General features: G+C 37.6%; 1 protein-coding gene across 2 annotated transcripts in view; it reads left to right on the forward strand.

Moving 5' to 3' along the window:
• NAV3 (neuron navigator 3) overlaps nt 1-27346 on the forward strand; it is a 415221-nt gene that overhangs the window by 77153 nt on the left and 310722 nt on the right. The window lies entirely within an intron of this gene.

Here is a 27346-nt window from a genome sequence, read left to right on the forward strand (position 1 = left end):
AACATTTTCTAATGGAATTCAGGGGTAGAATTGATATGGGGAGCTTGGAATGGGATGATAGGGTTGGGGAATGTGTGTAGTTACTATGCTAAGGGTAAAGAAATAAGGGCTGCTGCTTCTAAATCTACTTCTACTATATAACTACTTATAAAGCTTATAAAAATTAGAAAAATCAAAAAACCAGATGGACCTTAAGGCATCACTTTTTATTCCTTTTTTTTTTTAATGGAATATGTGAGGATATATCTTCAAGGAATATCCTTCAAGAACAAGTTACAAGCAAACAAAAAATGGCATTTGCCTTTTCTTTTGTGTAAGTTATTCTTGCCTATTGCTCTTCTCTGGCCTATTATTGTTCTTCATATTTCACTCCTGTTCTTTTGAATACTATAAAATACAAAGTGATAACATATTTTCAGTCATAAAAGTGTGGCAGTGCTAGAAACATCATTTACTGTGTACGAGTTGCTAAGCAGTAGTATTGATTGATTTGGGGGATATTATCACTTAATTTATAGGTGCAAATGCTGTAGTTTGACCTGATGATTATAAATATAAGTGTCAGACATATTACTAATGAGATAAAATGCCCCATAGGAAGACTTTGATGATAGACTTCGATAATATGCTCTTGCAAATGTAAAGACTGTGGAGTAATTAACTTGTCAATGTATAAACCTTTGTGTTTATTGCTTAGAATATTATCTGGAATTATGAAATAAAATCCTGTTATTGTAGGGCAAGAATTCTGCATGTTGGAGATATTGCATAGATGGATTCAATGTCTTACATCTTTGAAGTACAACATTTCAAGGCCACAAATGGATGCAACATCTCAAGAGTAGCCTCAGATTTATGAAGAGGAATAGGCTAAGAAATTTAGTGGCATATAACTTCCTTTCTTCCTATTCTCATTTAAGATGCCTTAAACAGGCAGATATAAAGAGCTCAGAAACTATGCTGATTTTTTTTTTGTCTTTCAGGGACATCTTCATTAAGTAACAATTATTTCCTCATGTATTAAATATGCCTGTAATATGAAAAACATTTTTACATAGTAAGATTTTAAAAAAATCTAAAGAACTGATAGTAAATTAAATATATGTGTACTGCATAATGGTCTCAATAATGTAACATTTAGGTTTCCCCTCACACAAGTTTGAGAAGCTTAGTTTCTACCTAAAGATGTCTTTGTATTTGAATTAAAGACAGCATATTTTTATATATTTTCCTGTACACAGCTGGATTTTATTCTGTAAGCAACATTTAATTATGAAAACATGTTCACTAGCTTACTGATGTCTCTCGCCTTCTTGGTTTGTTTTCCTCCCTCTCACCCCTCCTCCAAATTGTAAAAATAAATGAAGGATGAGCTTCTGGTGTTTTCTATAGAAAGTCAAGCTTCACTGACATTGAGTAATTTCTTCTACAGCTCACATACACTTTGAATTTAAAATTTAATCTGTTCAAATCAGCTTGCATTACCAGGGAATTGTGCTTAGCATGTTCCATGAATGATTCAGTAGATCTTAATAGCTACCTTAGTAATTTCTTCTGAATCATTAAAAGAGATCACATTAGTAAACTTCACTGGTAAATGCTAAGCACATTTTTCAGAAAATTGTATTTCTTGAGTACTGTTGATTCCAATATCTGTTGTGTATGTTTCATATATAGAATTGTATGTTTCATCTTGGATTTATTGTGTTTGTAGAAGACAGTACTTGATTTTTAAATTTTTTTTTATACCCTCTGCAACTGATAGGAACAGCACACCAGCACAACCACCATGGAACAGTCCACTGTGGTTTGCAGCTCACAGAGTGCCACACTCCATGGACTAGCTGTAAAAGTTATTTAAATGTACCTCTGGCTTCCATGTAAAGCCTTTCTTATATTGTACTCACTTATCACTTCTACTAATTCTGAATTTCTAGGAATAGTGTTATTAGAAATAGTGTTATTAGAAATTGGAGGAATAAAAAGAGCACGTGGAATTAATATGTATTAAGGGAGGGGGATCTTTTGTAAACTTTACGTCCCAATGACTTTGAAGTAGCTCTTAATTCAGCAGTAAGAAAGCGGAGTGATTATTCTAAATTATGGTTCCTTTGAATATTTAAGTTATGAATGAAGAATGCCATTGTTCCTTGAAAGATGGTGATACTTACTTAAATTCAGTTCCATTAATTAAAAAAAAAGAATAAATATCTTCATATTCAGAAGTTTCATTAAACTGCATACTCACAGTTATCATCTATTAATAGTACTTACTATCTTCCCTTTTATTGTGAATTTATTAAAAAACTTGTGCAGAAAACTTTTAAAAGTTGTTTTTATTTAAGAAAGATATATGTCACTAAGAAAGAATCTGTGTGTTTTAATATCATCTAGTAATTGGATGTTTTCAGTGAACTGTCTCAAGTATGGTTGTTATTTTAACATTATTATTACTCTAGCTGAATCATCATCATCATCATGGCTAGGCTTTGCGAACGAAGATTTGGGAACTAGGTTGGAGAGTTGGGGCATATATACTAAAGAGGACAACGTGTTGCTTGTTGTTTAGTGGAAGGCGTAGGGAGATAATGTGATCAGAGTGACCTGTCGGCAGATTTTCGAGTTTAGGAACAATGAGTTTTTGATCATGAAGCCAACTTCTGAGAGATGCTTTTCGGTTCTGGGCTTACCTGACCAAAAGAGTGTGTAACCGGACCCTGTTCTCTGAGGCTGCCTTCCTCATGGAGACAAACTTCACTGAGGGCAGCAATGTCGATGTTGAGACGTGACAGTTCATGGGCAATAAGGGCAGAACGACGCTCAGGACGTCCGCTATTCGCAGAATCGAGCATGGTTCTGATGTTCTAGCATGCTAGAGTTAATTTGGGAGCACCTTTGGGGGCAGGTGTATTTGCCTTTGTCTTTTGCTCTTTGTGTGACTGCATTGTAGAAGATGGCCATTTTGACCCTCGTCCGGCTTTGCAAATGTGGGTAAGGCCTTCAAGCCGGGGGCAGCCCAGCGCCACGCAGAAGGGTTCCAGCGTGGGGGGTGGCGGCCCCGCACCATGCAGAAGGGTCTCTAGCTGAATACATGGACCATAAAGCTACAAGAACAAAGAGTGGACAATTATGAATTTAAAACTTAGGAATGTCAGTATAACTGCTTACATGTCTTTTGAACGTATTGTTGCTCAGACTAATTGCAATATCAATTAAGTAAAAAAAAAAAATCAAGCCATTTCTCTTTGAATTGTGAGAGGGGAGGACTAAGGTCTCAGACTGCTTAGCTGAGGACAGAGCTCTGTAGGGGAGCTGCTGGGCATGCAGAATTATGTATGGTCAGCAATTAGCAGGATCAGAAGATTGAGACGGGGCACATTGAATCTCTCTACTGTACTATATTGCATCAATATATATGAATATGTATAACTATTTTTGCAGTTTCATAAATATCCATCATTCATAACAGTCCTATTTTGTGTTTTTATAGTTCTTTTAATTTCATGGAATCCCAGAATGCAATGCAAACAAGGTATGCAGAGATGGGTGCGAAAATGATTCTGACACATGCACACCTCTGGTATACAACAACCTGTACAAATACTAAGGGAGAAGAAAGTCTGGCAAGCAGTTCTTCTAAACTCCAAAGAAACGGCAGTCAGGACATGCATATGTGTTGTGAAGTGGGATTCCCTCCTTCTTGGTATGGAAGGTTATTCTGTGGGTAGAGACTGCACAGTTTTGCAGTTGTCCTGTTCCATATGGCTCTCAAATAAGTTTTGCTTGTATAAAAGTTCTGATTTTGACCTTGTGATAATGTCTGTGTTTTGGAGTTAGTTAGTGGCACTACATCTGGGTAATAACTACTGTGTTATGATTAAAGTTCAGAAGATTTTGCTCTAATGCATGACAATGCATTAATTCCTAACAATACACATAAGCAGAATGAATTAAAGTGGGGCAAATAGGCATAACTTTGACATTTTCTGAAATTTTTAGTGTTTGACTTCACAGCTACGGTATTTTTTATTCATTTAGCCTTTGGCTAAACCAGAAAAAAATCTTTGAAAATGTTTGGAAGCTGTTAGAAGGCACTTGTGCTTCTAAGGTGTAAACTTTGCTCTTGAATAGGATCTCAAAGTAAACTACAAGAATCAAAATTGGCCTTGATTTTGAGATGTAAATAGCAATTAGAGTAAAATGAACCATGTGTCAATTGACATTCAAGAAAGTCTACCCTTTTCTAAAACAGATATGTTGTGTTTAGCTTAAGGTCAGGTGCTGTGTTTCATCTTTACTCGGGAATTTCTTCTTTTAGTTTCTGTTGTAATTCCAGTCTTAATAAAAATAGCATGCTTTGCAAGTAAAATTCTTCATGTGGCTATATAAGCGGATTATATTTAACTTTTTCTCTGGAAGGCTTATGTTGGAAACCATTGATTTATACAGACATAGTAAAGGTCAATGTAAGCAGCAACAACATTTACCTCTGACCATAAGGAGTCATCACTTTTTTTTAATAGCACAATATACACCCATATTGTTTTCATAGTAGTAAATCAAAGACTTTAATAAGGATTGGATTGGAAGAGAGAACTGCACTGGAGTGCAAAATCTGGTACTTTAGGAGGAGAACATGAAATTATAGAATTAACAAAGTTCATTAAAGTGTATACGTACAAAATAATGAGTGAGCAGATCTTTTGTCTTCTGTTCCTATTTCGTTAGTCATTGCAAGAGTGTTTCTGTATAGCAGAGTATAAAATATGAGTGTTTTATTATGGAGGCTGTAATGATAACAAATTATGTATCAGTTGTTTTAGCTGAACAAAATTGATCTCAGTTCAGTAATATTTCCTGCAGCTTTTTTTAGAGTAGATCAATCCTGAAATTAAAATGCTTTTTCAAAAAGGTTGAAACAAGTTGTTCAGAAAAATGCTTCTAAAAAGTCAAAAAGCTATCCCAGGATTTTCATCCAGCCACAATTCTTTGCCACATATGGCTTGAAATTGTGGGTAATTTGGCCATGTCCAAAAAGGGCATTTTTAGTCAAACTTACTTTCAACCAATAAACTGTTTCCGTCTCTGTCATTGTGTCCTTACTGTTAGCAGAATAAGATCTTTAAAGCCAAGAAAAATGTCTTTCTGTATTCTTCTAGGCCACTTAAAACATGTGGGGCACCACAGCCTGCAAAAATAACTTAATAATGTTGTTTAAGGAACAGTTGCAATTAGTTCTGATTACTGTATATAAAACTAATCAGAAGTAGTGCCAAGTGAGAGCTTCTACATACACAAACCTTTTCAGTGTTTCAGATATGCTGAAGTAGGTATAAAAAGCATGAAAGATAAAGGAGAATTTGGGGTATTTTAAAGCATTAATTTTCGAAACAGATACAGGGGCTGTTTGTTTTTATTGAAGATCTACAATAAAAGAGTTGCTTTTGCAAATGACATTTTTGCAGGTAATTAGCCAGTGATATTTCTATACTTCTTGTTGATATTTTGGAAATATTTTTAAATAATTCAGCATTTATTGTTTTCACAGTCCAAAGTGTAGGTTTTTTTCTCCTGCATCTATTTCACAGTAATAAATTACATGTGTTGCATTATCAGCATATAAATTCTGCTTAATTTATTTGGGATGATTACAAGCAATGTAGAATTGAATGCACCTGCTAATTTTTCTTTCTCACACCCTGTTGCATGTACACTCATAATTTGAACATTGTTATCACTCATTGTCCATGATATCATGATGGATATCATGATCATAAATTTTCAGTGCGTGCTGTCATGTGGTGTCCTATGAGGAGAGGATAACAGAGCTACAGCCTTCATAATGTAGTGATTGAAATATCATAGAAGTAGGAATCAAGCAGAAGAGATATGCATAATGCTTGTTTCTCATTATCCTGGCTTGTTAGCCAAATGCTTCATTGCAGCCAGTGTGACTCCTTCACTGGTTGGAGGCAAGTGGAAGCCATGCCACATTGTGTGGACCAAGTACAGCACCTGCACTTTGGGTATTTGTCTTTTTATGGGTTGCCACAAGGGACATCCAACTGTACAGACAAGTCACCAAAGCATTTCTGCGTGTACTTGTTTTTTAAAATTGAGCATAATGAGAGTCTTTCTGTCCACTGATGCCTTGAGTCATAATCCCTTCATCTTCAAGCTCTTGGTGGCATGGGGAGAGTCCACATTGCCCTGAAGAACAGTGCTGCAGGAGTAGCTCCTCCTCATGGGATCTGTGGTGCCAAGCCTTTCAGTTCTTGGCTTCAGTGGTGGGTGCCTGAGTCACGTAATGCTGGCAACCAGAACGTGCCTTTAACATTTTTATCTTGTATTTTTATCATCTAGACTGTGTTTTGACTAGTCCTGTGCTTCCCCTTTTCAGTCAGATAGCTTGAGGATTGTAGCAAAAGCAGAAGTGTGTGATATTTCAATTAATTTCTTTCTTTTAGAGAGGAGCATATGCAGCTATCAGCCCGAGCTGCAGCCTGGCGGAAAATGTTACAAAGAGTCTGACCTTGGGAAAATATATTCTCACATATGGTGTCTGAGATTGATGTTACTTAGAGGTAATGAGCTGTATGCTACATTTTTAAAGGGAAATAAATCTCACTGTAGACATTTACTTAAAAAATGCTACATGTCATTTCATTCCCAGCTCACAACTGTTCAGAAATAGAGAGGAGGCTTGGAGAACTGTAATTTAATTGTGATTGTCACTTCTTCTCTTGTTGTGAGGAACTCCGAGCTGTTAGCAACTGAAAATTAATTATTATCTTGCCAACTGTTTATTGGGTATAAAATAAGTTAGCACTTGTGCTTCAGTTTTCAGTGGCCAGGTGTCCTCTCAACACATACCATGATGCCATGTTGCCATGGTATGTGCATACCATTTGCATACCATGCAAATTGTCAATATAGTTTGGACTTTCAGAGAGGAGAAAACATAGTGAAAGAGCTGACCTGGACATAAAATGATGAGTTTGTCATCTCTATTCATCACAGAAGCTACGAGGTGCTCTTGAGTAATCCTAACCCATTGTTCTCTTTTGTTCTCTTTGAACTAATCAGTTCTTAGTTTTCATAATTTCTTAAGCAATTTTGATTATATTTCTTCAGTACTCCTATTTATTAAAAAAATATTTTTTTGCTTGCAACACTAGATATTTATGAAATGTCAGTTCCCCAGAAGATGTTACATTACTTTGTTGCTAGGCTAATTATTTACAGTCATGTTGAAAGTAAGGACTCTTGCTTATTAAAAATAAATGAGATTTATCATTGACTTCTGTTTGCTGAGCGAAAAGATCATATAATTGTATTTCTCATCAAGGAAAATACATGCTTTATTCAAATTTGACTTTTATTAGCCTGTAGCAGCTAAGAAACATCAAAAGGTCTGTTCTTGAAACTGGAAAATTTGTTTTGTTAAAAAATAGTTTTATGTAGGCCTGAAAGAATATTTAGAAGCAGAAAGAAGGCAAAAAAACCCCAAACAGACGATTATTTTTAGACCTCCCTCTCAAAAACCCTTAGGCTCAAGCAAGTCAAATATATTTTACTCTTTCATCACCTGTACCTGCAACAATGTTTCTATTTCATAAATAGATTCAGAGGTGAGCTTCTACAGAGTAGCACATAATTTCTGATTTCAAGCCCTGTTAAGAGTTATGCATTTTGTATTCTGATACATAAAAGCAGATCTTTGAAGAGTCTTGATGAAGATACTGTTAGAAGCCTAATGCATTATCTGATCTATGCAGATTTGTAGATTAGAGAGCAATTTTGCTCTGCTGAAGGACAACAGGCTCAGTAAGGTACTTTAAGCTGGAATAATTTGATTAGCGTAAATAGAAGCCATAAACTATACTAGCTGAGAAAAGGTAAAACCCCTGTTTTCTTAATACTGACTAGTTAGGTATTTTTTCCCTCAAGAATAGTTTTGCTTAAATTAATATATTCTAAGAAACATTGGCAAATCACTTCATTTATTACAGAATCAGGTACTTAGATACACAGCCATAAATTCAGGATTCAAAAGTGCTTTTGGAAGGTTCTAAAAATATAGAAAGAGGGGCTTCATCCTGTCTTTCCAATTATGAATGTGAACAGGTGGTATGGGGAGTCAAGTGGGATTTGAGAATTATGAAGCCTGATCACACAAGGACATTAAAAACTCAATTAATGTCATGACTCATGGTTGGACAATTCAGTTACAGTCTGTGACCTTCCCCTTTTAATTTCATCAGTTCCTTCTACCTACATTAGCACAGTCTACATCTCCAACTATTAAAGAATAGTTATGCTTTCATTTTAAATGGAAAAAAAAATTACGACAGATCGCATTTCAGCACATTCCATAAGATTGTGTACCTCTTTTTACAGAGCCAGCTGTAGAAAATATTAAAGATAACCTTTATACTTACAGACCCTTAAAAGTGTGTGAGTTTATAATTTGAAGGAAATGTTATGGTTTTTCCTAACGACTTTTGTGTTCATCATGATCTTATAAATGTTACAAATGCTGAAAATTAATATCAGGTTTTAAAAATCATTATAACATAAATATTTGTTTACTTAATTAAATGCTTCTTTGATCCCAAGAAGGCACTTGATGAACTGTAACTTGTACAGAAAGCAGTTCTGTTTTAAGAAAATACAAGAAAAAAATGATTTCCATTGTTCGAAACAGCTTTTAGGTGTGTGTTTCAGCTTTGTATGTTAATCACTTTGTGAGTCTTACTTCAGCACTTTACACAATTAAGAATTATGGATGAGGACAGGTTAACTTTTCTTAAATATCGTGTTTTTCAAAAGGTCTTTCTGTATTTGTGTAATTTTACTGTATTACATGTGGCATATGCCACCTTCTGGATGTTGTCAGAATTGCCAGTTGTTTCAAAAAAACAATTGGAAAGTGGTTTCTTTCCCCATGTATCTGTTGCAGAAATAAATACAGCTGGCATCTTTGCACAGGTTAATGTATCAGAGGAAGTAACCCACAATTCTCAGCCAGTCACTTTAGTGCCACATGGTTTTAGTTTGAAGGAGGTTGCAGGCAGTTAAATACTCTGGAAAGAATTCTCAGATTTTATGTGTAGCTGGTGATAAAAAGTGGGGTTTGATTTACTGAGTCTAAAAATGAGTTAGAGTGCCTTGTCAAAGCCCTATAGTTTCAATGCCCTTTGGTCCCTGCCACAATTCATTCTCTCTTCTATTGCATTAATTTGCAATAGCCTTTTCCCAAATAGAAATATGCTGAGGCTTGTACACTGCCCTTTGCTTTACAGTCCTCTGTTGGTATTGAAGAACTCTTGCTACTCTTGCTCTATGTCTCAGTCTCATGCATACAAAATGACCACGTTGACCTTGTTGGCTTAAAATGACAAACAAGAATAATTCCTTATGTGCAAGAATACTTGAACCTGGTTTTGAAATTAAAGTGTTACCTAATTACAGCTTTCAGTTTAGAAAAATTTAAGTTCCAGCCTTGTCGGTCCACTGAACTCCATCAATATTTCACTTGATGTAAATGGGATTTTTTTATTTCTGCTAAGTTTTTTGCTTGTTTTCCTTTGTTGTTATAACAGGCTTAATTTTGTCTTTTGTCTAGTTTCCATTATGAGCTGTTCTCTTTAATAGGATTTGATTTCTAAATAGGATTTTAGCTTTCATACATGAATTACATACAAGCTCAAAGATAATTGAGAGACGAGCTTTTTCAGGTCTGATGGGTAGCAAGGAGGAAGCCTGGAGGTTATAGCAAAGCTTGTAGCTCGACGTGATACAGCAGAAATTTTAAGCAGAAATGCGTGAAAATTATGTCAACTCTCAAGGCTGCCCATTCAGATGTTCTTTCTCCAACTGCTGTTTCTCTTCAAGAGATACTCTGTGCAAGCTGTCGAAGTCCTCGTGGCAGCCAGGAATTAATTCTTTTGAATCTTTTCCAAAATATGCCTTGCTTGAGGAATTTTAGCTTCCAGTTCAGAAGGGCAAAATGTTGGGGTTTTTTTCCTCAGTTTCCTATGACAGTGTGCTGGCTGATGAGATGAAGGAATTTTACACCCTATAAACTGCAAAAGCAGGGGAAAAAACTCTGCCCTTAGATTTGCCTTGGTGAACTCAGTTTAAATTTTTTTTTAAATGCAAAATAGAAAGTTAATGAAAGAGTAAGTGCCTTAAAGCCGAGCTATGTGTCTCTGTTAGGTTAAGCTTTTAAAGCTTCTAGATATAAATTCTGAATGAAGTATGAGATGGAAGGAGAAAGATGAAAAAAATGTAATATAAAGAATAATAGCTTTGAAATGGTTAGTGTGTAATTGCAGCAGAACAAGTAAACTATGAAAAAGCTGCTCTTGATACTCAGCAGTTCATTTCAGGCCACACAGTCAAAGTTACTGCACTTGAAGAGATTCTAACCTGAAGCCTACAAGAAAATTAAGCACTGTTCCATGAACATGGAATTGACGTAAATATCATAAGGGAAACCAGTATTCAGGTCAGGTTACAAAGCACATCCTAGAGCAAATATTCCTTTAAGTTTCTGCAGTACAACTTCAAGCATGTGCTTCTTAGGGAAGATATTCCCTCTTGTTCTTTGGGTAGAGTTCTAACACTTTAGGGTAAATAGAAGGTAAAAGGTCCTTCCTTACTCAACTGAATAGAAAAGTCTGCAGCACATCCCTGCTTTCTAACATGCGATTCATTTATGTGACAGCTTCTCAAATGAGAGAGCTGGTTTTGAGTATGCTTTTTCCAGGAGGTTTGGGAGCATTCTTCACTCTAATGCAGAACAGTTCATCCCAAAACATTGTTAGCCAAGAGATGCACAACCATGAAATATAAACGGTTTAAAACACAGAAGTTATGGGGAGAAACCAGAAACGTCAACTCCCAAACCACATAAATAGTCTTCCCATCTCAGAGGGGTGAAACAGTCACTCAGAGTTGTATTTTGAAATCCTGTGGAATAAAAAAGCAACAACACAGTCCAAAACCTGTTCTCAGAAGAGTAGCCAGTAAATATATATTTTATATACAGTCAACTCGCTCTCCATTAACACTTTTGATGTACCACATTAAAGCAGGCATATGGAATTAGGTTCACTTTCATGTTATATTTAACTGGTATTTCCTTTAATGGGAATGTTTCCCCTCTTACCCCATCAAAGTTAAAGGAGTCCATACTTGTCTCCACTGTAACTCTTTCTTCATGTTGCAAACAACTAATACAATGTCTAAAAGAGGTTTGATTCATACAAATTATATAATGAAGCATTTTCTATTAGTTTTTTTAAAAAAAACTTTACTGCACTATAACTTGGTTTTATTTAATGACTTGATGGAAGTGCTTTTATTTGTGGAAGTGGGCACTGGCAGAGAAATTAATAAGACACAGACCTGTACTCCTGGTAGAGCATGAGCATTAGTTGCTATAACTTGCTATTTTGTTTTCTTCATCTGAATAAGATGCAGCATCAAAGGAATAGATTTTATCTGATGTAGCTCAGATGAAAATATCTAGGTAATGTCAATTGAGATTTGTTTATGTAATGTGTGGTACATGCACAATTACCAATTATACAAGCTTATACTACATTTACAGGAATGGTTCCCTTCACTGTGGATAGACTAGAAGTTTGGCTTTGGCATGAATAATAACTTTAAAACAAAGTGAGGGAAAGAACTCATGTAGTCTTATCACCTATTTTTATTAAGTAGAAAGGTGATAATCAGTAGTTTTGACAGAATGAAGCAGCAAAGGTAAGGAAAACAAACATTTATGTGGCTTTCCAGGTAAATTATATAGATAATGAAAGGACCATAGTTAGCGCAGCCTGGAACTGACTGTGCTCCACAAATTACAAATAAGCTCAAAGGCTTGTGGCTAAATGTGAAAAAATTGGAATTACTTTAGACTTTGAAACCAGGTATTGTTGGTTTAACAGAAATATGGTTGAATAACTAATACAACTGGCACAAATACTGAAGGGTTCAGTATATACTAATAAGGACAGCAAAGAGTGTAGATAAAACAATTTTGTTTTGGTCAATATCACTTACAGGAAAATGGGATAATGAAGAGATACGGATTTTAATGTCGAATGTGTTATCTTTAGAGTTGTTAGAGAGAAAAATACTTCTGAAATGTGGGTCATTATGGAAGCTCAGTCCCTAGTTACAAATTTGAAACCAAACATTGCTAATAAAGGTAGAGCCCAACAATGACAGCAGCATATTACACCACAATGACAGTGAACTAGCCAAAAGAAATTTTTTACATTTAATTTTGTTCAATTGTGAAGACATTATACAACTGTTAACAGAAAAGATCCTCAGCTAATGTGGTCACGCAATACCATTTAAATTAAGTGTAGATTTCTAGCAACTTTCATTTGTGATATAGCGAATTCTGAGGAATTAAGGAAGCTTCCTAACAAGGTTGGCTAGACTTGAGGGTTGGAAAATTTGGGGGGGTTTTTTAGTCAAAAGTGAGAAGGACTTAGAACTTTAAACTCCCCCCCCAAAAAAAAAAGAAGAAAAAACTTTATGTCATAACAGTATAATATGAAGGTTCAAAAGAAATATCTAGATATGCGAAGAACTTGAGCAGGCAGTAATATAACTCCATTTTAAAAGCAGGAAGTACTGTGAAAAAGTGAGCTTACTAAATTGAAACTGGATTAAACATTTTTCAGGAACTTTTGAGAAGTTTAGTCACTTGAAAAAAGAGAGGAGAAAGATGGGAAATCATTACACTGTGACTGTAACATTGAGATTAAAGGTAAAGTCAGGGTGACCTCACAACTCAGTGAATACTTTGAATGAGTTTTCAGTAAGGATATTGATGTTGAACATGGGGCCAAAGGCTAAGTGACTAAATAACTGGAATGAGTGCATAAAATGGAAATAACCATATGCAAGAGGCAAGAGGGACTGTATTCTCAGTAAATGGACTGGAATTTTTTGTTCGTATGGTACAGAATGGGGGAAAAAAGTGTCTAGCATATATGAAATCACAGACATTGAGTTTTACTGACCATCAAATTAGGGTTGGTACTGGCTGGACAGAGATTAACAAGTGTTTAATAAATATTTTAAGAAAAAAATTAATTCAAGGAGCTATAAAACTTTATAAAATGCTTTATGAAATACTTCATAAGAAGGAATGTGGAGTTAAATGAATGATGAGATAGAAAGTGACATGGATTTACCAAAGATAGATTATACCTTCTTGTCTTGATGAGACAGTGTCCCCTCTTGCTGAAGGATATATAATAGATCGCAAAAAGTGAGTAATAGTCATCTGGGAAAGTATTTATTAAGGCAGAGAAAATTAGAATTAGTACATGATTCATGGTTAGGGTTCGCGAATGAAGATTTGGGAAAGGCTCTATCCACATTTGTTACAAGCACGCTGGTGGCTAATAAGGCCAATACGAGATAGGCACGTCCAGTTGCAAAAGGCACAGCAGAAAGACTCCTTAGGTGGTATATTCTGCAAGGCACAATTCTTTCTGCATTGTCTTTTCTCCTATAGAGTGATCCTGCATGCGTTCTCAAAGGAAACAGCAGCATTATAGATGGTGTGTCTCCAGGCCTCCCAATTGGAGGCCAGAGTAGACCAGTTATGTTGATCAATATGACCAAGGCTGAGCTGTTGTTTCAGGGAGTCCTTGTATCTTCTCTTGGGGGCTCCTCTCTTGCGGCAGCCGGTGGCAAGTTCACCATAAAGCAGGATCTTAGGGAGGCGGTGGTCCTTCATCCTTGAGATGTGTCCTGCCCAACGCAGCTGTGTTGTCAGCAACATGGCCTCAATACTTGTGACTGCTGCTTGTTCGAGAACAGATGTATTGGTCACATAATCTGACCAGTGGATGTTTAGGATTGTATGGAGAGAGGGTTGATGGAAGTGTTCTAGGAGTCGCAGGTGGTGGCGGTAGATGACCCAAGATTCAGACAGCACAATGGCTTTGTAAACACCGATCTGGGTACTTTTCTTCAAGTGTTTATTACGCCATACTCTTTTATGGAGTTTTCTGAAGGCACTATATGCCTTTGCTAACCTGTTGTCTATCTCTCCGTCGATCTACCATCTGAGGAGATGAGGCTACCTAGGTAATTAAACTGCTGGACTGATTTGAGCTCTGATTGGCCAATGGTGATATGGGGACGATGGAAGACTTCCTGAGGCGCAAGTTGATAGAGAACTTCTGTCTTCTTTAAGCTGACTTCCAGCCCAAAGAGCTCAGCAGCGTCTGCAAAGCAGGATGTTAAACGCTGCAGGGCTGCTTCTGTGTGGGTGACAAGGGCAGCATCATCAGCATAGAGCAGCTCCCGGACAAGATGATTTAAGGTCTTAGTGTGGACCTTCAGTCGCCTCAGGTTGAATAGGCTTCCATCAGTACGGTATCGAATGTAGATACCATCCTGATCATCGAGGTCTGCCGTGACCCTTTGGAGCATCATGCTGAAAAAGATTGTGAATAGGGTTGGTGCAAGAACGCAGCCTTGTTTCACACCATTGATAATTAGAAAGGGCTCAGAAAGTGCATCGCCATATCTGACTTGGCCACGCTGATCCTCATGAAGTGAGATGATCATTTTAAGGAACTTGGGGGGACATCCTAAACGTTCCAAAATCTGCCAAAGACCTTTTCTCCTCACAGTATCAAAAGCCTTGGTGAGATCAACAAAGGTTACATAGAGACCTTTATTCTGTTCCCTACACTTCTCTTGCACTTGTCTGAGAACAAATACCATGTCTGTAGTACTCCTGTTGGCTCTGAAACCACATTGGCTTTCAGGTAGAATTAATACCCGCTATAGCGGGTATTAATCTGTTCAAAAGTATTCTTGCCAGGATTTTGCCAGCAATGGAGAGCAGAGTAATACCACGGTAATTTGAACAGTCTGATTTAACTCCTTTCTTCTTATATAAAGTGATGATGACTGAATCTCAAAGGTCTGAAGGTAGTTCGCCTAGTTCCCAACAGTGCACCACGAACTCGTGAAATTTAGCATGAAGTGCTTGGGCCCCATGTCTCCAGACTTCAGGTGGAATTCCATCAACCTCACGCGCCCTGCCGATTTTCACCCACTGCGTGGCCTTAAGAGTTTCTCCCAAAGTGAGGGCAATATCCATTCTTCACCGGTTGTTGTGAGATGGACTGAATTGCTGAGTCTTGAACTACACGGCTAGTACTGAAAAGAGTCTGAAAGTGTTCAGACCATTGATTCAGAATGGAGGTTTCATCTGTCAGAAGCGTTTGACCATGCTGAGTAGAGGGCTTTGTACCTGGTATGTAGGCCCGTATGCTGTTTTCAAGGCCTCATAGAATCCTCTGTGATCACCCGTATCTGCGCATAATTCAGTTTTTTCAGCTAGATTGATCCACCACTTTTCTGGATGTCACGGAGTTTCTGTTGGAGCTTGCTGCATGCAAGGCGAAAGGCTGCTTTTCTTGCGTGACAGGAAGGCAGTGCAAGGTGTGCTTGATGAGCAGTTCTCTTCTTTCTCAACAATTCCTGGATCTCTTGATTGTTTTCATGAAACCAGTCCTTGTTCTTCTTGAAGGAGAACCCTAAGGATTCTTCAGAGGACTGCTGGATGCTATTTTTAATATGGTGCCAAAGTGCTTCAGGAGAGGGATCTATAGAATCTACAGAATGATTTTCAAGACTAGTTTGAAGATTTAACTGGAATCTGTCTCTCACTCTGTCTGATTGGAGATTGTTAACTTGGAGTCTCCTCCTTGGGATACTGCCCCTTTTAGGTTTGAACTTAAGGTTGAAGTTAAGTTTGCAGCGCACAAGTCAATGGTCTGTTTGGCATTCTGCACTAGGCATCACGCGGGTGTGATGGACATCGCGAACATCTCTCCGCCACACCAAGACATAATCAATGAGATGCCCATGCTTAGATCTAGGATGCATCCAGATTGTCTTCAGACTATTTTTCTGTTGAAAGATAGTATTAGTGATGGTGAGCTGTTGCTCCGCACATAATTCTAGCAGAAGTCGACCATTATCGTTGCAGTTGCCAACACCATGCTTACCTATTACTCCTTTCCAGGCTTCAAAGTTCTTTCCTACTCTGGCATTGAAATCACCAAGGATAATGATCTTATCATCAGCAGGAATCTTTTGGGTAAGGCAGCACAGTTCAGTGTAAAATTTATATTTTTCGGCAGGGTCAGCTTGGAGAGTTGGGGCATATATACTAAAGAGGACAACATGTTGCTTGTTGTGTAGTGGAAGGCATAGGGAGATAATGCGGTCAGAATGACCTGTTGGCAGATTTTCAGTTTTAGGAACAATAGAGTTTTTGATCATGAAACCAACTTCAGAAAGATGCCTTTTGGTTCTGGGTTTACCTGACCAAAGGAGTGTGTAACCGGCACCGTGTTCTCTAAGGCTGCCTTCCTCGTGGAGACGAACTTCACTAAGAGCAGCAATGTCGATGTTGAGATGTGATAGTTCGTGGGAGATTAGGGCAGAGCGATGCTCAGGGTGTCCCCTGTTCACAGAATCAAGCATGGTTCTGATGTTCCAGCATGCTAGAGTCAGTTTGGTTACACCTTTGGAGGCAGGTGCATGCCTTTGTCTCTTGATCTTTGTGTGACCGCATAATTAGAAGATGCCTGTTGGCCACGGTTAACCAACCAGGTGAAATGTGGAGATGAGCTTTGTTTAGGCCACCTTTTCTAGGCCCCTCTCCGAGTGAAGCAAGCAGTGCTGTCCTTGAAAAGGCTGCTTGGTCATTCAGGGTGCTGCCCCAAGAGACTGTCATCTCCGGTCAGTCTCAAATGACCAATATCCTGAACCGCCTGCATGCAGAGTTGGGTCTGTGGCTTCCAGTGCACCTTTCTCCTGCCGTTTTGCTACAAGGGCTTTGTGAATGTGGGTAAAGCCTTTGAGCCTGCGCAGTGGATTTTTTAGGTGAAACGCAGTATGCGTGGAACTTAGCCCACCCTTTAATCCTAAGGTTCATCTGCCAGGGCCGAGCGAGCTTGGACAGTGACAGCGAGGTCCTCAGGACGTAGGTTTGATTAGAGTGTCCTTCTCTTAGATCGATGGCCTTACAGGGCTAAGCGAGCTCCATCTGTCCCAGTCTGGGATTAGAGTTGTCCTTCTCCTAGGATGACTGCCAGAAGGCTAACGAGCTCGTCTTGCCCAAGGATGTATTGTATCTGACCCTACGGTTTTGACCTGTCTGGCATGGGCGACCCTACTGAAGGCATGTACCACTTCCAGCATAGCTCGCAACCACATAGAGTTACACAGGCTACATTCCTATTAAAACAATTAGAGCAAGTCTCTCACTTCCTACTTTTCTGCCACCTATCTATATTCAGTCCCAAGGAAATACTCAGGAACAACGCTTTCTCCTGACCACCCTTGCAGGATGTAACAAATATATCCAGAACATACTGTGCCTGGGCAGTAGCTGCAGTGAGCCAAAACCAAACAAATGAACAAAACTGTTCCGGCCCCCGTACCCACCTAGGGCTCGAGTACCTCTCAAGGCCCTAGCCCAGTCGATACCCCCAACCCCCCAGAAGAAACCATTATCCACCCTGACCTTGTCCTCCCTCCACCGTGTTACCTCATATCTTCCCACGCACCACTTACCTGTGACACTTCATGCAGGACTTTCCCACCCGCCCTCCCGCCCACCTGCCAGTCCAAAGGACCCCCATGGCCTGCCCACAGCCTGCCCGGCACCCTTCCCCTCCCCCAAACTGGGCCGGGAAACCTCTGTGTGCTGCGAGGCTCCCTCTCTCCTTTACCACGCTGAGGGTGGCCCCGTGTGGGCCAGGGGGCAGCCCTCGGCTGTGCGGTTCCAGCGGGGGGGAGACCCTCTGCAGCAGAGGGAGGACCCCTCCGCGGCTGCTTGGTTCCCACTACATGATTAGAAAGATGTGTAAGGAACATTAATGAGGAAGTCATGAACTAGGGTTGGAAACAAGTTGCTTGTAGACTTCTATAGGACAGGTTTGGGGGTGGATCTTATTTAACATTCTCATTAATGACTATGGCGTGACAGGGTTTTTGCCTGTGGAATTTTGAGATGCATCATCAAAGAGGGTCAAAACATCATGAAAGAGTGTCTCTGAGGTCTGTGAAGTAACAAATTGTGCAAAGTGACTCTGTATTTATAATATATGTGATGCTTCATCTGAAAATAACAGAAGATGAAATGTTATCTGTTGATCATAAGATGAATATGAGCTCTAAGTGGGATGAAAAGCCAAATGCGATCCTCTATCCTATGTTCAGTAAAGATAGTGACATGAAAAAATCCCTATCTGTGGTGTTAGTAAGGTATCATTTGGAATACTGTTCTCAGTTCTAGTCTTCACAGTACAGAAAGATTCATATAAATGCACTGGAATACAAGACTGTTGCTGGGATGGTCAGGAGAATGTTTGATTTGTCTTGAGTATTTCATAAGGGCTTGTTTAGCCAAGTGAATCAAAAGTTGAGAGGGGATGTAATTTCTCTTTATGAATACATTGTGTATGATGGGAAGGAATGAGCATTAGGGAAGAAGAAAAGCTGAATGAGTGTCACAATGAGAAAAGAAATTCCACATAAAATAATAAGAAGAACATCAGGCTTTGAAATTAAAACCATCAGAGAAGTGAAGATATGAAATAGCTTTCAAATTCAAATACTGAGGGGGTGGAAATGACTTATTTCAAAATGGAGTAGGGTCATAATCTATGAAAGGGATGATATGAAGTGCTTCCCTCTGATAGCAGAAGGCTGAATATCATGACTTAGGTCTAATATACCATCTTCCTAAAAAAAAAAAAAAGAAAAAAAGAAATAAAATGTTGATTCTCTTAAATCTCTGTTAGATTACTTTAAAAAAATTAATTTTATTTGCATTTCTTTCTGTAGGACTTTTATTTATACCAACACATGCAGTCTTTTTTTTTTGCTGCTGCTTCTATTATGAGCTTCTGCTTGAAATATTAAAATGTTGGCAGCTTTTACAAAGAACTCCAAGTTTCTTTCTGTTTCTGTAATCCTACATATATGTCACATAATCCTATTTGTTTCTGGAAGTTCCTGTTCTGTTTTTCAAATGTTTATAACTTCAGTTGTCATAACTCAAGAACTGGGGGATCATAAACTGACACAGAAAAAGGAATAAACGCCAAGAAGAGAGTGGAGAGAGGAGAAAACTGATAACAAAAGAATAAAAGTAAGCAAAGCAAGAGAGGTGAGTACCAGGAAGCTGAGAAGAGACATATAAAACTCTGCTGGAAAAATCCTAACATAAAATACAGAGAAGAAAGATATAGTCCTGTGGAAATGAAAAATTACACCACTTGATTTTTCAGTGTAATCTTGATTTTTTTTTTTATACTATTCTCTTTCTTTTACCAATGCATTGTTATGTTATTACAATGTGTATTTCCACATGGTGACTGCTCATAACAATCTAAGCACTAAGATGACTAAACACAACTGACTCATAACAAAATGTGACAGGAAGGGAAGAAGCACATTGTAAGGTCATCAGTTAGGCTACAAGCAGGCTTACTGTTTTGACCACCCTGTTGCTGCTGATACATATTTTAATTATTAGGCTGAGATATAAATGGAACAGCTATTTTCCCTTAAATTCTTAGAGTAAATCAGTCCAATAAAAAGTCATCAGTTTGTTGTCTTGCCCCTAAACCTTCATTATTTGTTTTTCTGAACTGGTGCTACTGCATTCCAGTGCTCCTATATGCCTTTGTACTTTGTTCCTGTCTATACACTGTCCTGTCCTTCCACTCTACTTTATTTCCTTTCCTGACCTAATTCAGAATGAATGGTTGAATCTAAGCTTAGAGGATTTTTGTTTTGCATTGATGTGGATTCTTCTGGAAGCTATTTTCATCTTATTTGAAATGTCTTGGCTTCATTCTTATTTGGATTTTCTGTCTTGGCATGAATATTATACTATTATACTGGCTAGTTGATTTCCAAATCAAATAGCTTATGAAATAACTGAAGTAAAGTACTCTTATAATGCTGAAATACTTTGTACTGCACAATGAAATTTGAAATGAGCATAATTGCCATTTCTGGATACTCCTTTGTTTTGGGAGTAATTGGGATTTTTTCTCTATAATTATTATAAAGCAAAGCAAAATTATTGCAATGCTGGGCATATTTAACTAAGCATTGGTTACCAAAAAGAAACTTGTAAGGCAGTAACCTCAGCTTCCTAGTGTTATTCTGGTTTGGAGGATAAGCTCTGGTATCTTGATTTCACTGGTGTTCCCAATAACACTTTATTTGAAGATCCTCAAAATAGTCAGTGTTCTTCCCACCAAAGTGTGTTACTAATATCTGAGTATTGCTTCTTCTTAACAATTTAAGCACCAAGCTGAGAACAGCCAGAACTAGCCTTTCACCCCTCCAAATCACAGCAGGAGGAACTACAGAGCAGACAAGAAAGAGCCAGAATGAAGCTGTGCAGACAGGCCACTTGGAGAAGTGCAGGAAATACTCGGAGCACTGGCCTTTGCTCTCTAGGCTTTTTTGGTGTTATCATCTGATGGAAGTCTCAAATAAAATATGTGCAGTTTCCAGGGAGCTTGGTCTGTCTTCTCACAGCTGAGTGTCCTGATCATGGGGTAAGGTTTTATGTGATCTGTACTTCAGGTGATCAAGTTTTTGTCTGCACAGAAGCACAGGTGGGCTGGAGAAGAGAGACTGCTGTCAGCTAGTACACCTGCTGGTGGCCTAGAAGTTTAGGATAGCTCTCTGTGTTACAGGAGATCTAATTTTATTGCTATACAAACTGGATAAATCTAAAGCCTAGACCTTCCTACTTCAGGAATAAGGTCTTTAGCCCCAGTCTTGACGTTAGCTGTTTTGGAAGGATCTTTCTGAGCAACTGCAGTGCAACTTGTGCTTGTCTTCCTTGGCAGGAAAAGAAATATGGATGGAGGAAGGCACTTGTCCTCTCAGGACACCCAATTTTCTGACTCTGATAAGAGTCAGAGACTTCCTTGTATTTTTATTGAAATTTTAAAAATGCTCATAAATAATTTTTTTCCTCTTCTTGTCCACAATTTATTAACTAATGCAACACAGCATTTTTTTGTCTCAAGCATATTCATACTTTGAAGATGGGGAAACTATCAGTATCTTTAATGCTAAGTAAATACTGTGCAAATTGCATCCAGGCTGACCAACATCTAAGACATTGAGGTCTTTATTCCCAAAGGTATATGTCTGGACTTCACACAAAATGAAATTGCCCTTATTGGGAAAAGAAAAAAAAAAAGAGAGAGAGAAACCCAATGAATAACTATGATTATACCATTTTGTCCAACTTTTAAAAAGCCATTTTGTCTTACAAATGGTGTATTTTAATATACAAAGTTATTTTATAGTATTATATAATTGTCTTAGAAAGCACTATGGGATTAGTCCCAGTGGAGAATAACAATAAAAGTTAAAATGTGACAATTCTGATACAATTATTTTGTATGTTTGCATTTCACCTCTCTGCTGTTTTTTAAAAAAATGCTGGTTTCATGAAAACATAGTTCTTTTTTAATGCCCAGTGCTGCAGGTGGTTCTGAGTTCATTGACAGTTATGCTTTCATCAGATATTTTTCTCCTTCATGTTGCTTATATTTCTCTGTGGGAATGGCAAAAAAGTCTGGCAGAAAATGAAAGCAAATGTGCCCTGAAAGCTTCACGAAGTGTGGTATTAGTTTAGATGTCTCAAATAACATAATCTTTTGGCTGGAAATATGGCAGAGAATCAGAGGTGCTCTTGTCTGCTAGGACAGAGCTCATGTGATTTTTCTGTAGCCTGTTGACTGCTGCTTTTGTTGATGTCCTGTTGATTAGTATGCTCCAGGACTCACACAGGGTGGCCTCATGTCTCATGACTTGTCACTTGCTTCCAACTCTCCATATTTATGTGTACTCATGTGTATGAGTGTAAGCAAGAGAGGGTGTAAAATCAAGACAGTGACTGTCATTTTAGTGGTAATCAAAGGTAATAGAAGCAATTAGGCATCACAAAAGAATAATTAGCAACTTGAATATAATTTTTACCATGGTTGTTTACAATGAAGCAGGAAAAGAGCAAAAAGGTATTAAATCAGAGGTGCATTTCCCTTGATGTAAAGAATCACATATGGCATAATGAATTAAAAAAAAAAGCAAAAATTTATATTAAAATTAGCATGTTAAGTTTCTGTTAAAATTAACATAAACAGCAAGCATGAAGAAAAATGGCATAAGCTAAAAACCCCCATAGAAAACACACAACGCCCAATCCCCTAAACAACACATCTTATGCCAAGGTGTGTATGAATGTATCAACATGTTATAGGTCTTGAATAAACTCCTACTTCTTGCTTTAGCTTAGTTAAGACTCATGAGCATATTAACAAATATGCCTGTTTTCATGGAAGCACCACAACCCTTGATCAAGAACTAAATAATTAAGTATAATGAGCCATGAATTTTTTCCTTAATAAAAGTAAAAGAAATAGAGCTATTACAGTGGAGAAAAAAAAAGGGAATATATTAATAGGTGAAATAAAACTTTATATTACCAGGAAATTAAAAGAAAAGAAAAGTGTACAAATTATTGATGAGCTTTGAGATGGCATTCATTTTTCCATTAGTGTTTTTTAATATACCTCAGGGTTTATTATTAACTAAGCTCAGAACATATGGCCTGAATATTTGCTGACATGGTTCTATTCATTTCAAGTATTTTTGTTAAAAGCCATGTGCCAATTCTGTTGAGAATGGAGTGAATTATGATAAAGTTCAATCATTGTTCCTGGAGGCCTGAGCTTGTTTACATCCATATTATGCCAAACATCTTTTGTTTTACAGGGCCTATTTCAACCTCTCTAAAAGCAGAATATCAGTAGGAAAACAGCGCAAAGCTTAGGAAAGGAGAATAAAGTTAATGTATATTTACAAGACTAAGTTTATAGTCTTTCATAGTACAGCTTACTATTGATAGTCTTTCATAGTACAGCTTTAGAGTGCCAGTTTTAAACTCTTCACATTTCCATGCTTTTCAGAGGTGGTACAAATCTGTGCATAATATATTTATCTTACTTTTCTTTGTTGCCCCTTCAGGACCCTTTAGAAATAATGCAGTTTCCTCAAGTTTCTTGGACTTGCTGTTGAAAGCCACTTCTCAGAAAACTAAGCCAAACAGTTTAGAAAGAAAAAGATGTCTACCAAGAACTAAAGTTAATATTAAATTAAATAAAAAACCTAATATTAGTATTTATATAATTATGAGAGGAAGAGAAGGTTTTAGTCCCAATTTATATGGTCACATCAAAATATTGAAGTTTATGAAAGTGGTTTTAAAGTGACCTGCCCTATTATGACCACATCAAGTCTCAGACACAGAATAATTTAGCACCTGCGAAAATGAGGCAATATGTTAAAAATAAGTATCAGTCTTCTCCTACACAATAAATTCAGAGACAGATGAGGCACAAAGTGTATGCCTGTTGAGATTCCACAGCTGACTGCAAGACCAAGTTATGGGCTAACTACAGACGAACAAAATAGCAAGTGTGGGAAAACTTGATTGAAAACAAATAAATATCATATCACAAAACATATTTTGTTCACATTGTTTGAAAACTATGATAGTTGTTTGTTTAAGCAAGGATTTCAAAGCATGGTAGTGAACAACCTACAGTCAGGTGGAATGAAGCCTTTGTGGTAGGACCTCTGCATACAAATCTTGTGCTCATAAGTGGTTGACTGAGAAATATGGTGAGAAACACACATTGCGTAGCTCTTGAGAGTTTCAGTGTTGGCACTACCATTTGGGAAGAGTTGGAGGGTAAATTGCTTGGAAATAAGATACGTTTTCCTGCAGATATACTTTCCATTGCTCTTGGATACAAAACAGATGGACTCTCCATAAGGAAATTATTTTGCAGCTAATTCTTGACCTCACTTATATGAATACTATTGTGTTTTAGTTAATTACTTATGTTAGTACTATTGAGACAGGATGGTAAAGAAATAGAAACATTTAATTTATTAAATTTTTTGTGAGGAGATGCAGGAATCTGAGATGAAGGTCTGTAACAAACTTTTTGCTGATTATACTAAACAGATAAATATCTTATATCATCATCATGGCTAGGCTTCGCGAACAAAGATTTGGGAAGGGCACTACCCACGTTTGTTGCAAGCGCGTTGGTGGCTAAAAAGGCCAATATGAGATAGACACGTCCGGTTGCAAAAGGCACAGCAGAAAGACTCCTTATATATTCCTCATATTAATGTGCATTACATTAGGTTTTGATTAGCCTTAATGAGATTTACTTCATGTCTGCAACAGTGTTCAAATTACGTAAAAATTAGAGAAATGGAATGAAATGAAAATACTCTCCTTCAATTTGGTTGAAATGGCCTTAATTTATATTATTATGCAGCCCATTGAGCTCTTTGAAGAACATCCAAGCTGTTTCCACACTTGTTTTTATAGGGATATGGTTTGAATAAAAGAACTATCAGATCTGTTCTTGTATTCAGCCACATACATTGTCATTACTGGCAGAATATCATCTCATTCCTTTAAAATTAGAAATGTTTGTGAGATATCGCAGGTTTCAGCCACGTTTCTCTGTGAATTATAAATAATATGCTATACTTAATGAGCTGCCCAGAAGTTTTTTGTCTCATTTTTATAATGAGCATTTCCGGTGCCTGCTTTAGGACTCAAACCCATCATATAAGGGTTTTGCTAAAAGTTTCATGAGTTTTCTGCATCAATCCTCATTTTTTGCTGTTTCAATTATTTGGTATTGCAGTGATACATGAAGTTTCAGCCAATCAGTGTTCCTTGTGCCAGATAAAGATCAGTCAAATGGGGACAAAAATATAGCGCAAACTTTTCTCTAAAATCAGAATCAAAAAGAAAAAAAATGCACAAAAAATTCCACGCAAAACCCAGTAGTCAAAGAACCTAACTGCAAAATCAGCAAGAGACTCTACTCTCCTGACTTGCAGATTGGATCCAGCACACTGGCATATACTTTTGGAGAGGCCTCACAGACAGTGGCAGGGGACAATATCTGAGCCAGCTGGTCATGGTCCTGGTAGCCCAATTTCTTTTTCAGTCACCTCGTCTTTTAATTTTCCACAATCATATGCCCCCCAGCTCCTGACTGGGGTGCCTGTAACTGGACATGAAAACAATCTGTGGTCCCTGGCTCTTCTGTCAGATGAGAGGGGTTGTTTGTGCTAGGTTGCCTGACAGGTGCACACCCAATTGTGATGGGCAAAGGACTGGGATAACTTAGAACTGGGTCCTGGAAACATCAGGTCTGGTAGACATTGAGTCTGAGAAAGTCAGGTGGGTCATGGGCCAAGAAATAGGCCTTCAAACACACTTCCAGGCAGCAGCTTTGAGGTTGCTTTACTATATAAATCAGTCTGGGAGGATCATTTAAATTCTGTTTTCACCTCACATCTTACGCAGGGTTCTTGTTAACATGTGCACCCTTGATATTTAATTGGGAGATAAGTTTCTCTGGGAGAAATTCCTTGAAAATATCTTTTCCATTCAAATTAATTTGTATTTTGTTTTATTTCTTCAAAACACAGTTACATTTTTCATAAAAGTGGTTATTTTTCACAGACCTTTGATACAGTTATATTGAATTTTAACTGAAAAGCTGAACTAAAACTACATTTCACATAGTAAAATCAAATGTTTTCAGCAACAATCACATTCTCCTTAGAATTCTGCCTTAAATTAAACCATATTTTTAACCTTGAAAGCTTTTGTAGAGAAAATGTTTTCATCAACTTTGCCGGCACACAAGAATTTCAGAAGAAGAGAGTGTGGTTTACACTGAAAGGAACATCTGCAGCGATATGGAGTATGGCAACGTGTGAGTCCATGCTGGCACTGATGTAGCCAGCACACTGGGAAAGATGACAGATGTGCCAAGTTGTTAACAGGAATACGTTGATCCAAATTGCCTACTAAGGGGCAACAACCACTATTTTGGCCCACAGCCAGCAAGAGACTGAACTGAAGCTGTGGTCTTCTAGTTAATTATAGACCAATTACTTTGTCTTCAGATACTGAATGAACATCAGCCACAATATATTCTTTGGATGTTAACAAAACACCAGCCTCTTGTTTTATTTATATACAGCATTCAGTTGAAAGTAACTTCCTTCACTAGAATTGAAAAATGTTCCACGGTCTCATAGATTTTGATGCTGTTATGAAGTGTACTAACTTCACTGTTATAAAGACTGAAATGAAACCTGGGAAGTGCACTGGGCTGTTACAGCAAATCCACTCATAGCAGATAGGGAACTATTGCCGTTGTGGACCTCTTAGATTTTTGCGGCTAAAAAGCAAATCCTACTCCATTAAACACAGTAAAATTTATCCAGAAATTATTTATTCTCCTGGATATTATCCAAGTCTAAATGATCATTTGCTGTCATAGAACTGTCTGTGTGCACCTATCCTACCTTAAGATATGACTACTGTAGTTTTTTACATGGTTCAATAATTTTCTGTAATTTTGCTGTCTAAAGAGTCTTCTTTTATGGTAGGTAGGATGAAGCACACATTGCTCAAAATGTGATCAGTAATCACTACCGGTTGCATCATCAAGACATGTTTTAATTCCATTTAAATATAAAATAACATATAATATGGTAAGGATAGTCAAGTAGTGGCGCAGGTTGTCCAGAGAGGTCACGCAGTCTCCATCCTTGAAGATATTAATAACCTGACTGTACATAGAATCTGAGTAACCTGCTAGACTGACCCTGCTTTGGGCACGGTGTTGGACTGTATGATCTCCAGAGGTCCCTTCCTACCTCAATCGTTCAGTCATTGTGTGAAATTTTAGAATTGTGGACCACTGCCTCTTTAACTTCCCTTCGTTCACCGATACAATTCTTCATTATGAAAACACTATGAAGTTTGATAACCAGCAGAATAAAATATATGCATTTCTTAGCTCAGCAATTTCATGCACTGTCTCCTCCTCATGGCAGTCTAACCATGTTTAGTCAGTTCAATTTAATTTTAAATAGCTTGGTTTACTATCTAGTGCTAAAACTTAGCACCTTTCTGTTACCTTTTTTTATACTTGCCTGTAAGAAAAAATGGTTCATCATCCCAAAGTGGTTCTTCACAGAGAAATTTGGGAGACTTGAACTGTTTTTAAATGCTGTTTATAGGTACTGAATTATTAGCTTTGCAATACACCAGTATGGTCAAATGTGAAGTCCTTTGGCAATCAAGAAAATTCAGATGTCCTTTGTCTCTCAT

Source organism: Neopelma chrysocephalum, unplaced genomic scaffold (genome assembly GCF_003984885.1).
Source record: "Neopelma chrysocephalum unplaced genomic scaffold, ASM398488v2 Primary Assembly neopelma1_59, whole genome shotgun sequence".
NCBI classification, from domain to species: Eukaryota; Metazoa; Chordata; class Aves; order Passeriformes; family Pipridae; genus Neopelma; species Neopelma chrysocephalum.